Below are 20,075 nucleotides of genomic sequence, written 5' to 3'. Positions count from 1 at the left end.
CCCATAAAAGAGTTTTATGTTAGAATTAATTTCAAGATTGAAGCTCTGATTTTTTCTTTTTTTAAATTTGATATAATACATCATTTCAAAACTAACTAAGGTTCCAGCATTGTATTAGCTGATTTGGACGATTCAGCACTAAAACAGCCTAAAATCTTATTTTAAAGTGTGCTGTGTGAAGATCTCTAGAAGCATACTCCATGTTTGTGGTAAGAAAGAGAATTTCACTGTTCTCTTACCATTTATATTAGAACTTTTTTGTAATGTTATTTCTGACAGTTTTCTTGCAAATCTAAATCCAGTGCATAGCATTTTGTTTTGTTGATTATTATCTTTCTACAAAATATAATTTAAGATTGCCTGTAGAACAGTACCCCCCGTCCCATTGTTATTTTTCTAGTTCAAATTTTGTTGTCATTGTTATGTGTCATCAAAGTCTTACAGGGTTTCCTAGGCTGTAATCTTTCTGGAAGCATATCACCAGCTCTTTTCTCTTGCGAAGCAGCTGGTGGGTTTGAACCACCAACCTTTTGGTTAGTAGCTGAGTGCTTAGCCACTGGGCAACCAGGGCTTCTTTTATTGTCATACACATAAACATTCTTCCAGGTGAACTTCATACTTGTTTAGTCAAATCCTTCTGGAAACCCTACACCCCTCTGTCTATATCCTCCCTCCCACTCCCAGTACACCTGCACAGCTCCACTTGCGTGGTTCTATACTGAGCCTTCTCTTGCTGTGTTCCCATAGCCCTTATTCCACACTTTATAGTGCTCGGGTCTCATGGTGCTGTATTGTAGTTGTTTCCCATCCCCAAAACTCAAACATCCCACCTCCCAATGCTCCTTCTACTTGTGGGCCTATTCTGCCTTTTTTGTTGATGATGTTAGGTACCATTGAGTCAATCTTCAACTTACAGCGACTTCATGCCACAGAGTAGAACTTCCCAAAGGGGTTTCCTAGGCTGTAATCTTTACAGAACCAGATTATCAGACTTTTCCTCCATGGAGGTGCTGGGTAGCTTCAAACCGCCAACCTTTGGTTAGCAGCTGAGTGCTTCTGTCTTATTCATCTTTATATCTCTACTTCCAGTCACCCAAAACCCAAAACCAAACACTCTCAGTTGATTCTGACACATAGCAATTCTGTAGGGCAGAGTAGAACTGCCCCAGAGCATTTCCAAACCTGTAAATCTTCATGAAAGCAGACTGTACATCTTTCTCCCATGGAGTGGGCAATGGGTTCAAACTGCCAATCTTTTGGCTACCTGCCCAGTGCTTAACTACTGTGCCAAGATGATCAAGAAATGTGATGACTGACTACAGTTTCAGCATATCTGTCTGAGCTAGTTTCCTCAGGTGTATGTGGGGTTAAGGAGCCCTGGTGGTGCTAAGCTGCTAACCGAAAGGTCAGCAGTTCAAACTCAAAAGCCACTCTGTGGGAGAAAGATGTGGCAGTCTGCTTCAACTGCTTTCATGAAGATTTACAGCCTTGGAAACACTATGGGGCAATTCTGCTCTGTCCTACTGAGTCCAAATGAGTTGGAATTGACTCGATGGTGATGGGTTTTAGCCTTTACTATGTGCGGGTATTTATAACTATTTCAGTGAATTGACAAGAAACACAGAGTTGACGTAGTGGGGCTGGCATAGTGTCTTACTGATAAATTAGAATTGTTATTCTTTTTCCTTAGAATTAGGAGCATAGGTGTTTTCTAATGAGCAAGAGTTTTAATGTCAGTCAGAGATAAGCTTGAGTCCAGGATCCAATAGTCACTAGTTTTATTACTTAGGGATACTGCTTTCCCTGCCTAAGGGAAAGTCTTGGAAGCTGGAAGACTGACCTAAGTGATGGGAGGCACCTGAATGATGGAATGAATTTGTTTGTGGCATTAATACTACCTACCTCAGATAATGACAATAAGGACAAAGCGAGATGATGTAGGTTAATCTATACCAGTGCTTGGCCTAAAATAGATAGTCAAATAGGTATTCTTTTCTCCTCAGCACATAATTGGCTTGATGATCAAATCCGGGAATAACGAGAGACACCAGGGAGGATCTCTCCAGCTTCTGTGTTTCTGCAAATGTTTAATTTGAACCTCTGAGAACTTCTATTTGAGTGCCACGACCTTACAGTTCTTAGGGGGAATTTTTTGTCCTTTGTGCTTTGCCTTACATTATTGTCTCTCTGTTGCTATGCTGAATCCTCAGATGTTAGAGTCTGTGTCTGATTCACCTCAGTTTCCCTCACAGTCTGAGCATGTTGCCTGTATATGGTAAGAGCTCATTGAAATTGTTGTATAAATTAATGAATTAGGAAAAGAACTCCCAGGGCCTCAAAATGAAATTCACAAGCAAGTTTATTCCATCACACAGCCTCCTTCTGTTTCTCGGGTCAACCCCAGATACTGAGACCAGACTTTTGTTTTGCTTCTCATTCTCATCTCAGAAACGTTTATTATATATATTTTGAGAAAAAAATTTGAAACAGGAATTTTGCTAAATGATTAATGAATGTTCTTTGGAAGCTGTTATCTGCATGCTTTTGGCTTTTTCTTTTTTTTCTCCCAGTTTTCTAACTTAAGCTTCATATGAAAAATTCTAGCCTTTTTTCGGAATAAACTGAGGGAAAAAGAATTCACTCAGATCTCCCCAGGGATGGCCGGAGATGGCCCCATGACCCAGGACCTGCTCAGGGCTGGTACTAGGGTGAGGCTGGACAGGTGCTTAAAGTTCTAAGAAATCTGACAATGTATGTTTCTAAAATTTTGCATCCTAGGTACCTCACTTGCCTCACACTAATTCTGACCCAAACCCTGGCCTTGATGAAAAGTTCTGTGGAGTGAGCAGAGACTGGGGAAAAGGAACCCACTGATGAGGGAGTGAAGGGCAGCTGAGGTCCTGGTTCTCTCCTGCCTGGGGATTTCCCCTGATCATTTCCTTCACGCTGGCTCATCTTTGGATAAAAAGTGATTTTTTTTAAGGGACTCTGTTAGCCTCTTCTGATAACTGGTGGGAGATTCTTACCAACAAAGAAAGAGAAGAAGAGGAAGAAACATCAGATAACCAGTGAGCCCAGAGGCATGAGACCCTGCCTTCAGTGGGCATCTCTCTATAGCTGTCAGGGCAGTGCCCAGCTCAATCAGAAGGGCTTTGCTTCCCAAAGGAGGTAGAAAGGAAGAGCATCCCCCTTTATCCTGTGCACCGTGAGTCTTCCTGCTTCTGTGGCCCAATCATAGCTCCACCCTACTCCAGAAAACATTAAATTTGGAGTAAATTATCAGGTGGCGTTATCCTTGCAGATATGGGGGACATGTGAATTTGGACAGATTTGTCCAGCTTAAGAGATAGCTATTGTCATTAGACTCCTTCAAGTCACATATTTACAAGGCAAGTGGACTCAGAGACCTTTCTTATTACTTCTAGCTTTGTAATCAAGGGTCACTCTCAGTTTTTGCTCTTACCTGCTGTATTTATCAAATGACATCATCCCAGTGCCTGACCCAAAGTCAGGGCCTGAAAAATGCCTTCTATCTCTTCTTCCCATTCAAGTCCTACATAAAAAAAATCCTGTACTGTAAGCTCCAACTCAGCCTCCTGTGGCGATATTGAACCCAACAATGCAAAACAGGGGATGGAATTCAAGGAAGTTTCCACCACCAAGACAAGGGGAGAACCCTCTGCACCTTTCTAAACACGCTGACACTTCCTGCAAGTTATACTATTGAGCACTCTAGGGTACACTCTAAATATCCACCTTTGGGAAGCTGGAAAAGTTTAGAATTGTAATGGGTGGGCATATAGGGTGGCCCCCATTACACAGATGCTACGGACTTTCAGCATAGCCAGGAGGAGTGCAAGGGGCAATGAAGTCAGAAGCTTAGCTCAACAGAATAGCCACCAGGAAAGTAGTGGGGATGGGCTTAAGGGATGAGCTCCCAGCAGAGGGGCAGCAGTTTCAGACATCTCTAGCCCTCAGTGTGATTCAGCTGCATTCTGGTTCCACTGGTGAATATTGACAGCATTAGACGAGACTGTTGACTCTAGGTCAACTTGGTGCCATAGAGAGACAGGCCGTGCCATCCCTCCACAGCAAAGACTACAAGAACTAATTAAAACACAGACAACGCCATTCCTGGAACCTAAAGTGCCAAATGAAGAGACAGAGAACTCAGCCAAGCACCGAATGGAATAAGAAAGCGACAGAGGACAGACAACAAGGAGAGATACGTGTGGAGGGCCCTGTCCGCTAACGCAGCACGGATCCACCATCTTGGACTCCAGTCAGGGATCAGCAGACACGGAGCCGGGAGAGTAGCTTTGCGGAACTCCCAACAGGACTCAGAGTACTGGGTAACTAGCGATACAGGCTTTCGCATCCGCCATTCTCTCCCTGCTGCTCTAAATCCGAGCTTCCTGGCTGGCTGCGGTGGCTCGGACAGGCCGGGAAGTGCAGCTTTCATGCCGCTTGTATTCACCCCACCCACGTTGGAGATCAGCGACAGGGAGTACAGGAAAGGAGTTTCACGAAGCTTCCAGCAGGAGATAGAGCACCTGGTAACAAGTGATTTACACTTTCTTAGCCCTCCCCTTCTTCCATCCCCCCATTGTCCTCCTATGCTTCCCGCCAGCCATAGTCTCTTGGCCTGGAGGCAGCTGCTTTGGCCTCAGACTGCCTGGATTCGCCCTGCTCACACTGGCCGGGCGTCTGAGCTGGTGTTGGTTCTTTGCATCTCTTTTGGTTTCTTCTGTACCTCCTACCACCTTGCCCTCCTTTCTCTGGAACACCTGGCTCCGTGTGCCATCTTTGCTTCTTCTTTAAAGGCTGTGAAGTCACGCTCCACTGGGGAACCACTCCCCTGGCCCAGGACACCACGCTGGTGGGATCCCTGGGGCATTTTTTTCCCTTGTTTTGCTTTGTTCTGTTCTGTTTTGTTTGCTTGTTTTCTTTTTCTTTTCACAGCTTGGGAGCCCCTTCTAGCTGGGCTGCACTGCAGGGCTTAGGAGTTACTCCCCCAATCTGCGCACCCAGTGAGTGGAAAACCTGGGGGCATTTCTTTTTTTCTTCTTTTTTCTTTTCTCTCTCTTTTTCTCTTTCTGCCTGTCTTCATTTCTCGGTTCTCATCTCTCTACACTTATCTTGTTTTCCTGTCTCCTGAATACCTGGTTACCTGGTGCTGTGTGACATCCATGCCCTCTGTAGCCAGGCTATACTGTGCAGCCTGGGAGACACTTCCCTGGTCTTAGCAGCCCCACTGGTGTGTCTCCGGGACTCCTGGAAAAATTTTTTTTTTCTTTTCCAAATTTTTATCTAGTTATTTTTTCTTTCTTTTACCCTTTTTCTTTCTTTTTTTTTTTTTTTGCTTTGCTCCATTTCTAAGTTTCTCATCTCTCCACTCCAGCAGTTTCTCATCTCTCCACTCCAGCAGTTTCTCATCTCTCCACTCCAACAGCAAGCTTCCTTAGTGCTCTTTTTTTCTCTTTCTTCTTTTGCTTGTTTTTATTTCTTTTAAGTTTTATGTGTGCTTTAAGTGAAAGTTTGCAAATCAAGTCAGTCTCATACAAAAATTTATACACGCCTTGCTATATAAAAAATAGAATGCTTCATGAATTTGCGTGTCATTCTTGCGCAGGGGCCATGCCGATCTTCTCCGTATTGTTCCAATTTTAGTATATGTGCTGCCAAAGCGAGCACTGCCTGTTTTGGGCTCCTGTTTTACTCTCCTCTTTCTCACACCCCTATTAACTCCACATCTTACAGCCTCCCCCCTCTTTCCTGCCTACTTGCACCATGCACTGCCCATCACACACCCAAGCAGCACAGGCACTGCCTATTAGAACCTGCCCAGCACTGATTCCTGGCCCACCCTGTCAGCCCTAGTACGTGCCACAAAAAAACCATCCAGGCACCTCCCCCTCAGCTGTTCCTGCCCTGCTGCACTGTAGGTGAATAACTGGCCTGCCCATTGGACAAGAAGGTGAAAAGTACCGTGACTACAGGCGAGAAAATGACAAAGAACACACAGCCTGCCTGCTCAGGCATAAGAAAGTAAAACAAAAAAGCAGGACAAAACAAAAAAATCTACAATCAAGAAATGAAGAAAATAAATATTGAGTGTCCCAAAGACAGCAGACAATATCAAAACATATGAAAAACGGGACAGAATGGGTCCAGTAGGCATCCAAAATAAAACACCAGATGACTTTCCAGTTTGGAAGGAAAGACACTAGAAATACCTGACAGGGAATTCAAATCTCTAATATTCAGACTAATCCAAGCATTGACACAAAAAGTAGACAAAAGTGAGGAAAAAATAGATGACTTTTTGGAAAAGGCAGATAAACTCATGGAAAATACAGACAAAAAAAGGAACAATTCAGGAAAGTAATACAGGAACAAAATGCCAAAATAAATTCACAACTAGAAATCGTACAAAAACAACAATTAGAAATCCAAAAGATAAACAACAAAATTTCACCAATGGACAGTGTCATAGAAAGACTGAGGAGCAGGTTTGAAATGATGGAAGACAGAATCAGTGAAATTGAAGACAAACACTTGGATACAAATCTGTCTGAGTAAAAATCAGAAAAAAGAACAAAGAAAAAGGAAGAAACCCTGAGAATTATGTGGGATACAATCAAAAGCAAAAATTTGCAAGTGATCGGATTTCCAGAACAGGGAGAGAAAACAGAAAACACAGAGAGAATCAATGAAGAATTGCTGACAGAAAACTCCCCTAATATCATGAATTTTGAGAAGCTGACCATCCAACAAGCTCAACTAACCCCGTGTAGGATAGACCCCAAAACAAAAACACCAAGGCACATGATGATCACACTCACTAAAACCAAAGACAAAGAAAAAAATCCTGCGAGCAGCTTAAGAAAAAACAAAACGTCATAAGCTCTGATTATTAGGCAGAAACAATGCAGGCAAGAAGGCAATGGGATGACCTATATAAAACCTTGAGAGAAAAAAATTGCCAACCAACAATAATATATCCCGCAAAACTTTTGTTCAAATATGATGGTGGAATTAGGACATTTCCAGATACACAGAAATTACTGGAATATGTAAAAATAAAACCAAACTTACAAAACTTATTAAAGGGAGTCCTTTGGTCTGAGAACAAACAACATCAGGCCACAGCCTGAATCTAGGACGCAAGTTTGTACCAGCCAGACATCAACGTAGGATATGAACTCTCAAGGAATATCCAAAACCAAGACAATTGCAACAGGGAACCAGAGAGGTTAATCTGTAAATGACAACAACGTCAGAACAATGAAAGAGAGAATAAATGGTATAGGTATGGAACTTTCTAATGGAGAGGAACGCAGGCGATACCAAGTAATAATAGACTGGTTCAAACCTAGGAAGATAAGGGTAAATTTCAAGGTAACCACAAAAAAAGTTAACAAACCTATTCATCAAAATAAAGAAGAAAAACATAAAGTCTCAATAAAAGCAAAATCTGTGAAAACAAAAGAAATCCATAAACAAAAGGAACTCAGCACAGGACATTATGCTGAGTGAAATGTCAGTCATAGAAGGACAAATATTGTATGAGACCACTACTGTAAAAACTCATGAAAAAGTTTACATACAAAAAGAAACAATATTTGATGGACACAAGAGAGGGGATGGGTGGGGATGGAAAAATACATAATAGACAAAAGATAAGTGGCAGCTTTGGTAAAGGGTAAGACAGTACACAATACTGGGAAAGCCAGTACAATCTGTACAAGGCAAGGCCAGGCTAGCTCCATAGACACATCTAAACTCCCTGAGGGACTGAGGGCTGTGGGGACCATGGTCTTAGGGAACATCGAGCTCAATTGGCATAACGGGGTTTATAAAGAATATGTTCTACACTCTACTTTGGTGAGTAGCATGTGGGGTCTTAAAAGCCTATGAGCAGCCGTCTAGGATACTCCACTGGTCTCACCCCTTTGGGAGCAAGGAAGAATGAAGAAAACTATAGACACAAGGGAAAGATCAGTCCAACAGACTGATGGACCACTATCTACCATGGCCTCCACTAGACTGAGCCCAGTAAAACTAGATGGTGCCTGGCTACTACGACTGACTGCTCTGACCGGGATCACAATAGAGCGTCCTGGACAGAGCTGGTTAAAAATGTAGAACAAAATTCCAACTCAAAAAGAAAGACCAGACTTGCTGGCCTGACAGAGACTGGAGATACCCAGAGAGTATGGCCCCAGAACACCCTTTCAGCTCAGTAATGAGGCCACTTCTGAGGTTCACCCTTCAGTCAAAGACTGAACAGACTCATGGAACAAAACAAGACTAGAGGGGCGCACCAGCCCTGAGGCAGGAACTGGAAGGCAGGAGGGAATACGAAAGCTGGTAATAAGGAACCCAGGGTTTAGAAAGGAGGATGTTGACATATTGTGGGGTTGTTAACCAATGTCATACAACAATGTGTGTAGTAATTGTTTGATGAGAGACTAGTCCTGTAAACCTTCATCTAAAGTTCCGTAAAGAAAACAAAAGAAAAAAAATCTTCTTTTAAATTATGTAAATACTCTGTCAATGACTGATAGTGGCCTGTGCATGTCTTTAAATTTACTTCTGAATCTTGACTTGTCCAATGAAAATGCTGCAACATATTATTCCACATAACCAACATAAATGCATACTCTAGTGTTCAGAAAAAAGAAAAAAAGAGACTGTTAATCACTACCCCTGGGGCTTGGGGTCATATTTGAGGAGTGAGCTGATGTAGGATTTTTGTTAGTTTGACCAAAGAGAGACTTGTAGTTGCTATAATTTTTCAGGATTATTTTTGACTCCACAAAGTGTTGAACCTGGAGAAATTGCTTACGTATTCAATTCAAGCAAATCTTGTTGGCGCTAACATCAAAAAGTATCCTAATTCAGGCCACTTCTGACCACGTATACCACTAAACCCTACCCTGGTCTAAGCTACCATCGTTGTTACCATTGTTATTACTGGATTATTGCAATAGTCTTCTAACTCATTTCCCTGTATTATCTTTGCCATTCTGCTTTACCCCCACCCACTCTCCGTGAATTTTCCACAAAGTAGCCAGGGTGATCCTTTTAAATGAACACAGGATGTCATGCCTCTGCTAAGAAATCGCCAAGAGTGTTCCAACTCAGTCTCAGGAAATGTAACTTCATATGTCCCACAAGGCCCTATACCATCTGGCACCCTATTTCTTCTCCAACTCTTCCCACTCTCTCCCTCATGGTACAGCCACGCTGGCTTCTGTGCTGGTCTGCCTTCATCCCAGGTACACTCCCAATTTGGAGCTTTGCCTTTGGTCCCTCTATTTTCAAAAACTCTTCCCAGCTATCCCCATGTTTCATTCCCTCCTTCCTTAAAAATTCTGCATAAGATGAACACACATTTCTCTAAAGAAGATATTCAGGCAGCCAACAGATACATGAGAAAATGCTCTCGATCATTAGCCATTAGAGAAATGCAAATTAAAACTACGATGAGATTCCATCTCACACCAGCAAGGCTGGCATTAATCCAAAAAACACAAAATAATAAATGTTGGAGAGGCTGCGGAGAGATTGGAACTCTCATACACTGCTGGTGGGAATGTAAAATGGTACAACCACTTTGGAAATCTATCTGGCGTTATCTTAAACAGTTAGAAATAGAACTACCATACAACCCAGAAATCCCACTCCTCGGAATATACCCTAGAGATACAAGAGCCTTCATACAAACAGATATATGCACACCCATGTTTATTGCAGCTCTGTTTACAATAGCAAAAAGTTGGAAGCAACCAAGGTGTCCATCAACGGATGAATGGGTAAATAAATTGTGGTATATTCACACAATGGAATACTACGCATCGATAAAGAACAGTGACGAATCTCTGAAACATTTCATAACATGGAGGAACCTGGAAGGCATTATGCTGAGCGAAATGAGTCAGAGGCAAAAGGACAAATACTGTATAAGACCACTATTATAAGATCTTGAGAAATAGTAAACCTGAGAAGAACACATACTTTTGTGGTTACGAGGGGGGGAGGGAGGGAGGGTGGGAGAGGGTTTTTTTATTGATTAATCAGTAGATAAGAACTGCTTTAGGTGAAGGGAAAGACAACACTCAATACATGGAAGGTCAGCTCAGTTGGACTGGACCAAAAGCAAAGAAGTTTCCGGGATAAAATGAATGCTTCAAAGCTCAGCGGAGCAAGCGCGGGGGTCTGGGGAACATGGTTTGCGGGGACTTCTAAGTCAATTGGCAAAATAATTCTATTATGAAATCATTCTGCATCCCACTTTGAAATGTGGCGTCTGGGGTCTTAAATGCTAACAAGCAGCCATCTAAGATGCAGCAATTGGTCTCAACCCACCTGGAGCAAAGGAAAATGAAGAACACCAAGCCCACATGACAACTAAGAGCCCAAGAGACAGAAAGGGCCACATGAACCAGAGACCTACATCATCCTGAGACCAGAAGAACTAGTTGGTGCCCGGCCACAATCGATGACGGCCCTGACAGGGAGCTCAGCAGAGGACCCCTGAGGGAGCAGGAGAGCAGTGGGATGCAGACCCCAAATTCTCATAAGAAGACCAAACTTAATGGTCTGACTGAGACTGGAGGAATCCCGGCGGTCATGCTCTCCAGACCTTCTGTTGACACAGGACAGGAACCATCCCTGAAGACAACTCATCAGACATGAAAGGGACTGGTCAGCGGGTGGGAGAGAGACGCTGATGAAGAGTGAGCTAATTATATCAGGTGTACACTTGAGATTGTGTTGGCAACTCTTGTCTGGAGGGGGGATGGGAGGATAGAGAGAGAGGGAAGCCGGCAAAATTGTCAAGAAAGGAGAGACTGAAAGGGCTGACTCAAGACGGGGAGAGTAAGTGGGAGTAGGGAGTGAGATGTATGTAAACTTATATGTGACAGACTGATTGGATTTGTAAACGTTCACTTGAAGCTTAATAAAAGTTATTATAAAAAAAAAAAAAAAAAAAAAATTCTGCATAAGTATCATCCTATCTATATAGAAGCCTTCCCTGATAACCCTGTATTATATATAGATCTTCTGTCCCTGGTATTCATCCCCTTTACTTTGCTTTATTTTTCTCCTTAGAACTAACCACCATATAACAGTCATTACTTGTTTGTTTACTTATTTTCTCTCTCCGCTAGAGTGTATGCTTCTTAAAAACAGGGACTTTCTTTAATTCTTTTTTCATTCTGGAATAGTAGCTACACGTTAACCAAAACCAAACTCGTTGCCATCCAGTCAATTCTGACTCATTGCGACCCTATAGGACAGTGTAGAACTGTTCCATAGGGTTTCCAACGCTGTAATATTTATGGAAGCTGACCACCACATCTTTCTCCTTCAGAGAGGCTGTTGGGTTCGAACCACCGATTTTCAGTTAGCAGCTGAAGGCTTAACCACTGTTCCACTAATACTCCTTAGAACATATTGTTGTTGTTGTTAGGTGCCATTATGTTGGTCTCAACTCATGCCGATCCTATGTACAACAGAACGGAACACTGCCTGGTCCTGCAGCATCCTCACAATCCCTGTTATGCTTGAGCCCATTGTTGCAACCACTGTGTCAAATCATGTCGTTGAGGGCCTTCCTCTTTTTGTTGACCCTTTACTTTACCAAGCATGATGTCCTTCTCCAGGGACTGATCCCTCCTGATAGCATGTCCAAAGAATGTGAGACAGATGTGATACCATGCTTGCTTTTAAGGAGCATTCTGGCTGTACTTATTCCAAGACTGATTTGTTCATTCTTTTGGCAGTCCGTGGTATATTCAATATTCTTTGCCAACACCATAATTCAAAGGCATCAATTCTTCTTCAGTCTTCTTTGTTCATTGTCCAGCATTCCCATGTATATGAGGCTATTGAAAACAACATGGCTTGGGTCAGGCGCACCTTAGTCTTCAAGGTGACATACTTTGTTTTTTAACACTTCAAAGAGACCTTTGCAGCAGATTTACCCAATACACAGAGTCATTTGATTTCTTGACTGCTGCTTCCCTGGGTGTTGATTGTGGATCCAAGTAAAATGAAATTCTTGACAAATTCAATCTTTTCTGTTTATCATGATGTTGCTCATTGGTCCAGTTGTGAGGTTTTTTGTTTTCTTTATGTTGAGGTGTAATCCATACTGAAGGCTGTGGTTTTTTATCTTCATCAGTAAGTGCTGCAAGTCATCTTCACTTTCAGCAAGCAAGGCTGTGTCATTTGCATATCACGCAGGTTGTTAATGAGTCTTCCTCCAGTCCTGATGCCATGTTCTTCTCCATATAGTCCAGCTTCTTGGATTGTTTGCTCAGCATACAGATTGAAAATTATGGTAAAAGTATACAACCCTGACACACACCTTTCCTGACTTTAAACTACTCAGTATTCCCTTGTTCTGTACAAATGACTTCCTCTTGATCTAGGTACAGGTTCCTCATGGGCACAATTAAGTGATCTAGAATTTCCATTATTCGCAGTGTTATTCATAATTTATTATGACCCACACAGTGGAATGCCTTTGCATAGTCAATAAAACACAGGTAAACATCTTTCTGGTATTCTCTGCTTTCAGCCAAGATCCATCTGACATCAGCAATAATATTCCTGGTTCCACGTCCTTTTCTGAATCTGGGTTGAATTTCTGGCAGTTCCCTGTCCATGCACTCCTGCAACCACTTTTGAATGATGTTCAGCAAAATTTTACTTGCCTGTGATATAGGGTCGCTATGAGTCGGAATTGACTCGATGGAACAGGTTTGGTTTGATTTTTGGTGATATTAATAATATTGTTTAATAATTTGTGCATTTTGTTGGATCATCTTTCTTGGGAATAGGGGTAAATATGGATGTCTTCCACTCAGTTGGTCGGGTAGCTGTCTTCAAATTTTTTGGCATAGACCAGTGAGCACATTCAGCACTGCACCCATTTGTTGAAAAATCTCAGTTGGCATTCCGTCAATTTCTGGAGGCTGGTTTTTCGCCAATGCCTTCAGTGCTGCTTGGACTTCTTCCTTCAGTACTGTCTTAGTCTTCTGTTACTGCCATAACAGAAATACCACAAGTGGGTGGCTTTAACAAAGAGAAATTTATTTTCTCACAGTTTAGTAGGCTTGAAGTCCAAATTCAGGTTGTCAGCTCCAGGGGAAGGCTTTCTTTCTCTGTTGGTGCTGGAGGTAGATCCTTTTCATCAAACTTCCCCTGGACTAGGAGTTTCTCTGTGCAGGGACCCTGGGTATAAAGGACACACTTTGCTCCCGATACTTCTTCCTTGGTACTTTCATGGCCCCGCCTCTCTGTTCACTTCCCTTTCATTTTATCTCTTGTAAGATAAAAAGGTGTTGTAGGCCATACCACAGGGAAACTCCCTTTATGTTGGATCAGGGACGTGACCTTAGTAAGGATGTTACAATCCCAGTCTGATGCCTATTATTTTTTTATTGTGCTTTAAGTGAAAGTTTACAGTTCAAGCCAGTTTCTCATAAAAAAAAAACTTATACACACATTGCTATGTGACTGTAGTTGCTCTCCTCACAATGTGACAGCACACTCCTCGTCTCCACCTGTATTTCCCATGTCCATTCAACCAGCTGCTGTGCCCCTCTGCACTCTCATCTGGCCTCCAGACAGTAGCTAACCTCGTAGTCTCATGTGCCTACTAGAGCTAAGAAGCACACTTCTCACCAGTATCATTTTACGTCTTAGGGTCCAGTCTAATCTTTGTCTGAAGAGCTGGCTTCCAGAATGGTTTCAGTTCTGGGATAACGAAAACCCTGGGGACCATGACCTCTGGGGTCCTTCCAGTCTCAGTTAGACCATTCAGTCTGATCTTTTTATGAGAATTTGATGTTTGCATCCTACTGTTCTTCTGCTCCATCAGGGATTCTCTGTTGTGTTCCCTGTCAGGGCAGTCATTGGTGGTAGCTGGGCACCATCCACCTCTTCCAGACTCAGGCTGATGGAGTCTCTGGTTTATGTAGCCTTTCTTTCTCTTGGGCTTATTATTCCTTGTGCCTTTGTGTTGTTCATTCTCCTTTGCTCCAGTGGTTGAGACCTATTGTTGCATCTTAGATGGCCAATTGCTAGGTTTTAAGACCCCACACGCCACTGACCAAAGTGGGATGTAGAACGGTTTCTTAATACACTTTGTTATACCATTGACCTAGATGTCCCCTGAAACTATGGTCCCCAGACCCCCACCTCTGCTATTCTGTCCCTCAAACTGTTTGGTTGAATTCAGAAAACTTCTTAGCTTTTGGTTTAGTCCAGTTGTGCTCACTTTCCCTGCATTGTGTGCTGTCCTCCCCTTCATTAATTCTTGACTACTATCTAATTAGTGAATACACCTCTCTCTCCCTCCCTCCCCACCCTTGTAACCATCAAAGAATTTTTTTTTCTCTGTTTAAACCTGTTCTTGAGTTCTTATAATAGCGGTCTCATACAATATTTGTTCATTTGCGACTGATTAATTTCACTCAGCATAATGCTTTCCAGATTCTTCTATGTTATGAGATGTTTCATGGATTCATCGATTATCTTTGTTTATCCATAATTTGTTTATCCATTCATCCGCTGATGGGCATCTTGGTTGTTTCCATCTTTTTGCTATTGTAAACAGTGCTGCACTGAACATGGGTGTGCGTATATCTGTTCATGCGAAGGCTCTTATTTCTCTAGGATATATTCCAAAGAGTGGAATTGCTAGATAGTATGGTAGCTCTATTTCTAGCTTTTTAAGGAAGTACCAGATCAATTTCCAGAGTGGTTGTACCATTTTACATTCCCACCAGCAGTGTATAAGTGTTCTAGTCTTTCCACAACCTCTCCAGCACTTATTATTTTGTGTTTTGGTGGATAATGCCAGGCTTGTTGGCCATCCTAATTCTATTTAACATAAAATTGCAATCCCTAAATGGAGGGCAACCACACAATACTGGGAATCATGGCCTATCTGAGTTGATGCATATTTTGGGGGGGACACAATTCAATCCATGACAATTACCATTGTTTCCTGATCAGATGGTACCTCCTGAAATGGTTGAATGTTGACCAATTCTTTTTGGTACAGCGACTGTGTATTCCTTCCATCTTCTTTTCATGCTTCCTGCATCATTTAATATTTTCCCAGTATAATCCTTCAATACTGAAACTCGAGGCTTGAATTTTTCCCTCAGTTCTGTCAGCTTGGGAAATGCCGAGTGTGTTCTTCCCTTTTGGTTTTCCATCTCCAGCTTTTTGCACATGTCATTATAATACTTTGCCTTCTCGAGCTGCCCTCTGGAATCTTCTGTTCAGGTCTTTTACTTCCTCATTTCTACCTTTTGCTTTAGTTACTATGTTCAGGAGCAAGCTTCAGAGTATATTCGACATCCATTTTGGTCTTTTCTTTCTTTACTGTATTTTTAAGGAGCCCTTGCTTTCTTCATGTACGATGTCCTTGGTGTCGTCTCACAGGTCATCTCGTCTTTGGACTTTAGCTTTCAACATATCAAATCTCTTCTTAAGATGGTCTCTAAATTCAGGTGGGATATACTCAAGGTCGTACTTTGGCTCTCATGGACTTGTTCTAATTTTCTTTGCTTCAACTTGAACTTACATATGAGCAATTGATGGTCCATTCCACAGTAAGCTCCTGGCCCTGTTCTGACTAATGATATTGAGCTTTTCCATCATCTCTTGCCATGGATATAGTGGATTTGATTCCTGTGTATTCCATCCAGCGAAGTCTATGTGTATAGTCGCTGTTTATATTGTTGAAAAAAGATATTTGCAATGAAGTCATTGGTCTTGCAAATTCTATCTTGCGATCTCCAGCGTGGTTTCTTTCAGCAAGGCCATGTTTTCCAACAACCAATCCTTCTTCTTAGTTTCCAACTTTCGCATTCCAATCACTGGTAATTATCAATGCATCCTAACTGCATGTTCAACCAATTTCAGACTACAGAAGTTGCAAAAAATCTTCAGTTTCTTCATCTTTGGTCATAGTGGTTGGTGCTTAAATTTGAATAATAGTTGTATTAACTGGTCTTCCTTCTAGGCGTATGGATAGTATCGTATCACTGACAGTTGTACTTCAGGACAGATCTTGAAATGTTGTTTTTGATGATGAATGCAATGCCATTCCTTTTCAAGTTGTGATTGCCGACATAGTAGACCTTATGATTGTCTCATTCAAAATGGCCAATATCAGTCCATTTCAGCTCACTAATGCCTAGGATATTGATGTTTATGCATTCCATCTCATTTTTGATGACTTCCAATTTTTCTAGATTCGTATTTCCTACATTCCAGGTTCCTATTATTAATGGATGTTTGCAGCTGTTTCTTCTCATTTTCAGTCATGCCACATCAACAAATGAAGGTCCTGAAAGCTTGACTCCATCCACATAATTAAGGTCAACTCTACTTTGAGGAGGCAGTTCTTCTACCAGTTATATTTTGAGTGCCTTCAAACCTGAGGGGCTCATCTTCCAGCACTATATCAGACAGTGTTCTGCTGCTGTTCATAAGGATTTTACTGGCTAGTTCTTTTCAGAAGTAGACTGTCAGGTCCTGCCTCCCAGTCTTTCTTAGTCTGGAAGCTCTGCTGAAACCTGTCTTCCATGGGTGACCGTTCTGGTATTTGAATACTGGTGGCATAGCTTCCAGCATTACGGCAACACGGAAGCCCCCGCGGTACAACAAAAAGACAGATGCGTGGGGTAGAACATATTAGGGGCTCAGTAAACATTTTTGGAATAATTAAATGAACATGTAAGGTAGTAGTGTTTTTCTCAGTTTTATCAAAGTTGGATCATCTTATTTATAACATTTTATAACCTTTTTATATTCACATCTTAGTTTGTAGATACATAAGGAACTGCTTCATTCTTCTTAATGTCAGCTTTAAATTTTATTGAATCAATAGACCACTCTTTTTTTAGCAACATTTAACTAATGGACGTTTATTTGTTTTCTAAATTTTCTTTGTTGTGTGCAATTCTGTGATGAATATCTTTGCTCAACTTTCTTGTGTGTGTGTGTATATATATATATATATATTTACTTGGATATATTCCTGGAAATGGAATTGTTAGGTCATGCCCTTAAAGCATCACCAAATGTCTCTTCTATATACAAATTTTTATTTCTACTAGCAGTATATAAATATTTCCATATTCACACATACTGGCTAAAATTGCCATCATTATTTGTTTTAATCTTCGTCAACTTTGTTTTAATCTTTCACTTTATATTTGTTTGGATATTAATGACATTTCAGTTTTGTTTATATATTTATTGACATTTCAGCTTACTGAAAATGCATTTTAAGTTTTTGCACATTTCTTTTTGATGTATTTATCTCTTCATATTAAAAATGGCAAATTTTTGTCTTTAATTTATATTGCAAATATTTCCCCTCTCTGTTGTATCTTGTTTCATTTTTGTTTCGTTTTTGCTTCATAACTTTAAATTTCTATAAAATTATTATCCATAACTAACAGAATACAACTACCACAACCTCGCCCTACCGAGCCCAGAACAACTAAATGGTGCCTGGTTACCACCATGGACTGCTCTGGCAGGGATCACAGTAGAGGATCTCGGACAGGTCTATAGGGCCAGTGATAACACATGTGAGGGATGTGCTTTATAGTTCAATCATGTACATGGACTAATGGGCACACGAGCCCAAAAGCAAAGACTAGAAGGTGGGAAGGCATGGGAAAACTGGACAAATGGAAACAGGAAAGCTGGGGTGGAGAAGGGGAGAGTGTTGACACATCGAGGGGTTGGCAACCAGTGTCACAAAATAATAAAATAAAATTATTATCTATAAATATTTTCCTTAATATTATTGACCAGTTTTTTAAAAATTACTGCAAGGTTAGAAATTACTTAAAAATGTTCACTTTTATGGGATTTTTGTATGCTTTAATTTTTTTAAAGTGTGTAGTAATGAGGTAACTTTTTTATGAGTGATACACAATCATTTTTTTTGGAATTTTTAAAAAATTTTATGTATTATGCTTTAAGTGAAAGTTTACAAATCAAGTCAGTCCCCCATACAAAAACTTATATGCACATTTCTATGTACTCCTAGCTGCTCTCCCCCTAATGAGACAGCACACTCTTCCTCTCCACCTTGTATTTCCCATGTCCATTCAACCAGTCTCTGTCCCCCTCTGCCTTCTCATCTCACCTCCAGACAGGAGCAGCCCACATAGTCTCCTGTGTCTACTTGAGCCAAGAAGCTCACTCCTCACCAGTATCATTTTCTGTCTTGTAGTCCAGCAAAATCCCTGTCTGAAGAGTTTACTTCAGGAATGGTTTCAGTCTTGGGCTAATAGGGTGTCCCTCTAGTCACAGTCAGACCATAAAGTCTGGCCTTTTTATGAGAATTTGAGATCTGCATGCAGCCGTTCACCTGCTCCATCAGGGATTCTCTGTTGTGTTCCCTTTCAGGGCAGGCATTGGTGGTAGCCAGGCACCATCTAGTTCTTCTGGTCAAGCTGATGGAGTCTCTTTTTTATGTGGCCCTTTCTATCTCTTGAACTCATATTTACCTTGTGTCTTTGGTGTTCTTCATTCTCGTTTGCTTCGGGTGGGTTGAGACCAATTGGTGCATCTTAGATGGCCACTTGCTTCTATTTAAGACGCCAGACGCCACTCACCAAAGTGGGATGAGGAATGTTTTCTTAATACATTTTGTTATGCCAGTTGAACTAGATGTCACCTGAAACCATTGGTCTCCAGACCCTGTCCCTGCTACTCTGGCCTTTGAAGCGTTTGGTTAAATTCAGGAAACTTCTTAGGTTTGGTTTGGTCCAGTTGTGCTGACCTCACCTGTATTGTGTTTCTCCCTTCACCTAAAATAGAGCTTGTATACTATTAATTAGTGAACACCCTTCTCCCTCCCTCCCTAGCCTTGTAACCATCAAAAAATATTTCCTTCTGTGTTTAAACTTTTTCTTCAGTTCTTATAATAGTGGTCCCATACAATATTTGCCCTTTTGCAACTAATCTCACTCAGCATAATGCCTTCCAGACTCCTCCATGTTATGAAATGTTTCACAGATTCACCTTTGTTCAAAATCGTTGCATAGCGTTCATTCTGTGAATATACCATAATTTATTTATACATTCTTCCGTTGATGGGCACCTTGGTTGCTTCCATCTTTTCCTATTGTAAACAGTGCTGCAATGAACATGGGTGTGCATGTATCTGTTCGTGTGAAGGCTCTTATTTCTCTAAGATATATTCCAAGTAGTGGGATTGCTAGATCATATGGTAGCTCTATTTCTAGCTTTTTAAAGAAGTAACAAATCAGTTTCTAAAGTGGTTGTACCATTTTACATTCCCACCAGCACTGTATAAGTGTTCCAGTCTCTCCATAACCTCGTTAACATTTATTATTTTATGTTCTTTGGGTTAATGCCAGCCTTGTTGGGGTGAGATGGTATCTAATTGTAGTTTTGATTTGCATTTCTCTAATGGCTAATGATTGTGAGCATTTTCTCATGTGGCTGTTAGCCACCTGAATGTCTTTTTTGGTGAAGTGCCTGTTTATATCCTTTGTCCATTTTTTAATTGAGTTATTTGTCTTTCTGTTGTTGAGTTTTTGCAGTATCATATAGATTTTAGAGATCAGACACTGATCGGAATTGCCGTAGCCAAAAACTTTTTCCCAGTTTGTAGGTAATCTATTTACTCTTTTGGTGAAGTCTTTGGATGAGCATTAGTGTTTGATTTTTAGGAGCTCCCAGTTATCTAGTTTCTCTTCTGGTGTTTGTGTATTGTTAGTAATCTTTTGTATACTCTTTATGCCATGTATTAGGGCTCCAAGCCTTGTCCCCATTTTTTCTTCCATGGTCTTTATCTTTTTAGATTTTATATTTAGGTCTTTGATCCATTTTGAGTTAGTTTTTGTGCATGGTGTGAGGTATGTGCCTTCCCTCATTGTTTTTCAGATGGATATCCAATATTGCTAGCATCATTTGTTAAAGGTTCTGTCTTTTCCTCATTTAACAGACTTTTGGCCTTTGTCAAATACCAGCTGCTCATATGTGGATGG

General features: G+C 41.2%; 2 protein-coding genes and 1 non-coding gene across 4 annotated transcripts in view; all 3 read right to left on the bottom strand.

Annotated features, from left to right (window-relative positions):
- Positions 1-20,075, bottom strand: part of LOC126079306 (interferon-induced very large GTPase 1-like) — a 101,354-nt gene that overhangs the window by 25,246 nt on the left and 56,033 nt on the right. The window lies entirely within an intron of this gene.
- Positions 1-20,075, bottom strand: part of LOC126079308 (interferon-induced very large GTPase 1-like) — a 223,474-nt gene that overhangs the window by 163,145 nt on the left and 40,254 nt on the right. The gene's annotated exons all lie outside the window — the stretch shown is intronic.
- On the bottom strand, positions 5,588-5,694 carry LOC126081306 (U6 spliceosomal RNA). The gene has a single exon (XR_007518353.1). It is a non-coding gene; the product is annotated as a U6 spliceosomal RNA (small nuclear RNA).

This window comes from Elephas maximus, chromosome 7 (assembly GCF_024166365.1).
Source record: "Elephas maximus indicus isolate mEleMax1 chromosome 7, mEleMax1 primary haplotype, whole genome shotgun sequence".
Classification (NCBI taxonomy): domain Eukaryota; kingdom Metazoa; phylum Chordata; class Mammalia; order Proboscidea; family Elephantidae; genus Elephas; species Elephas maximus.
Note: the sequence above shows the minus strand (reverse complement) of the source record. Positions and strands in the feature narration are given on the sequence as shown.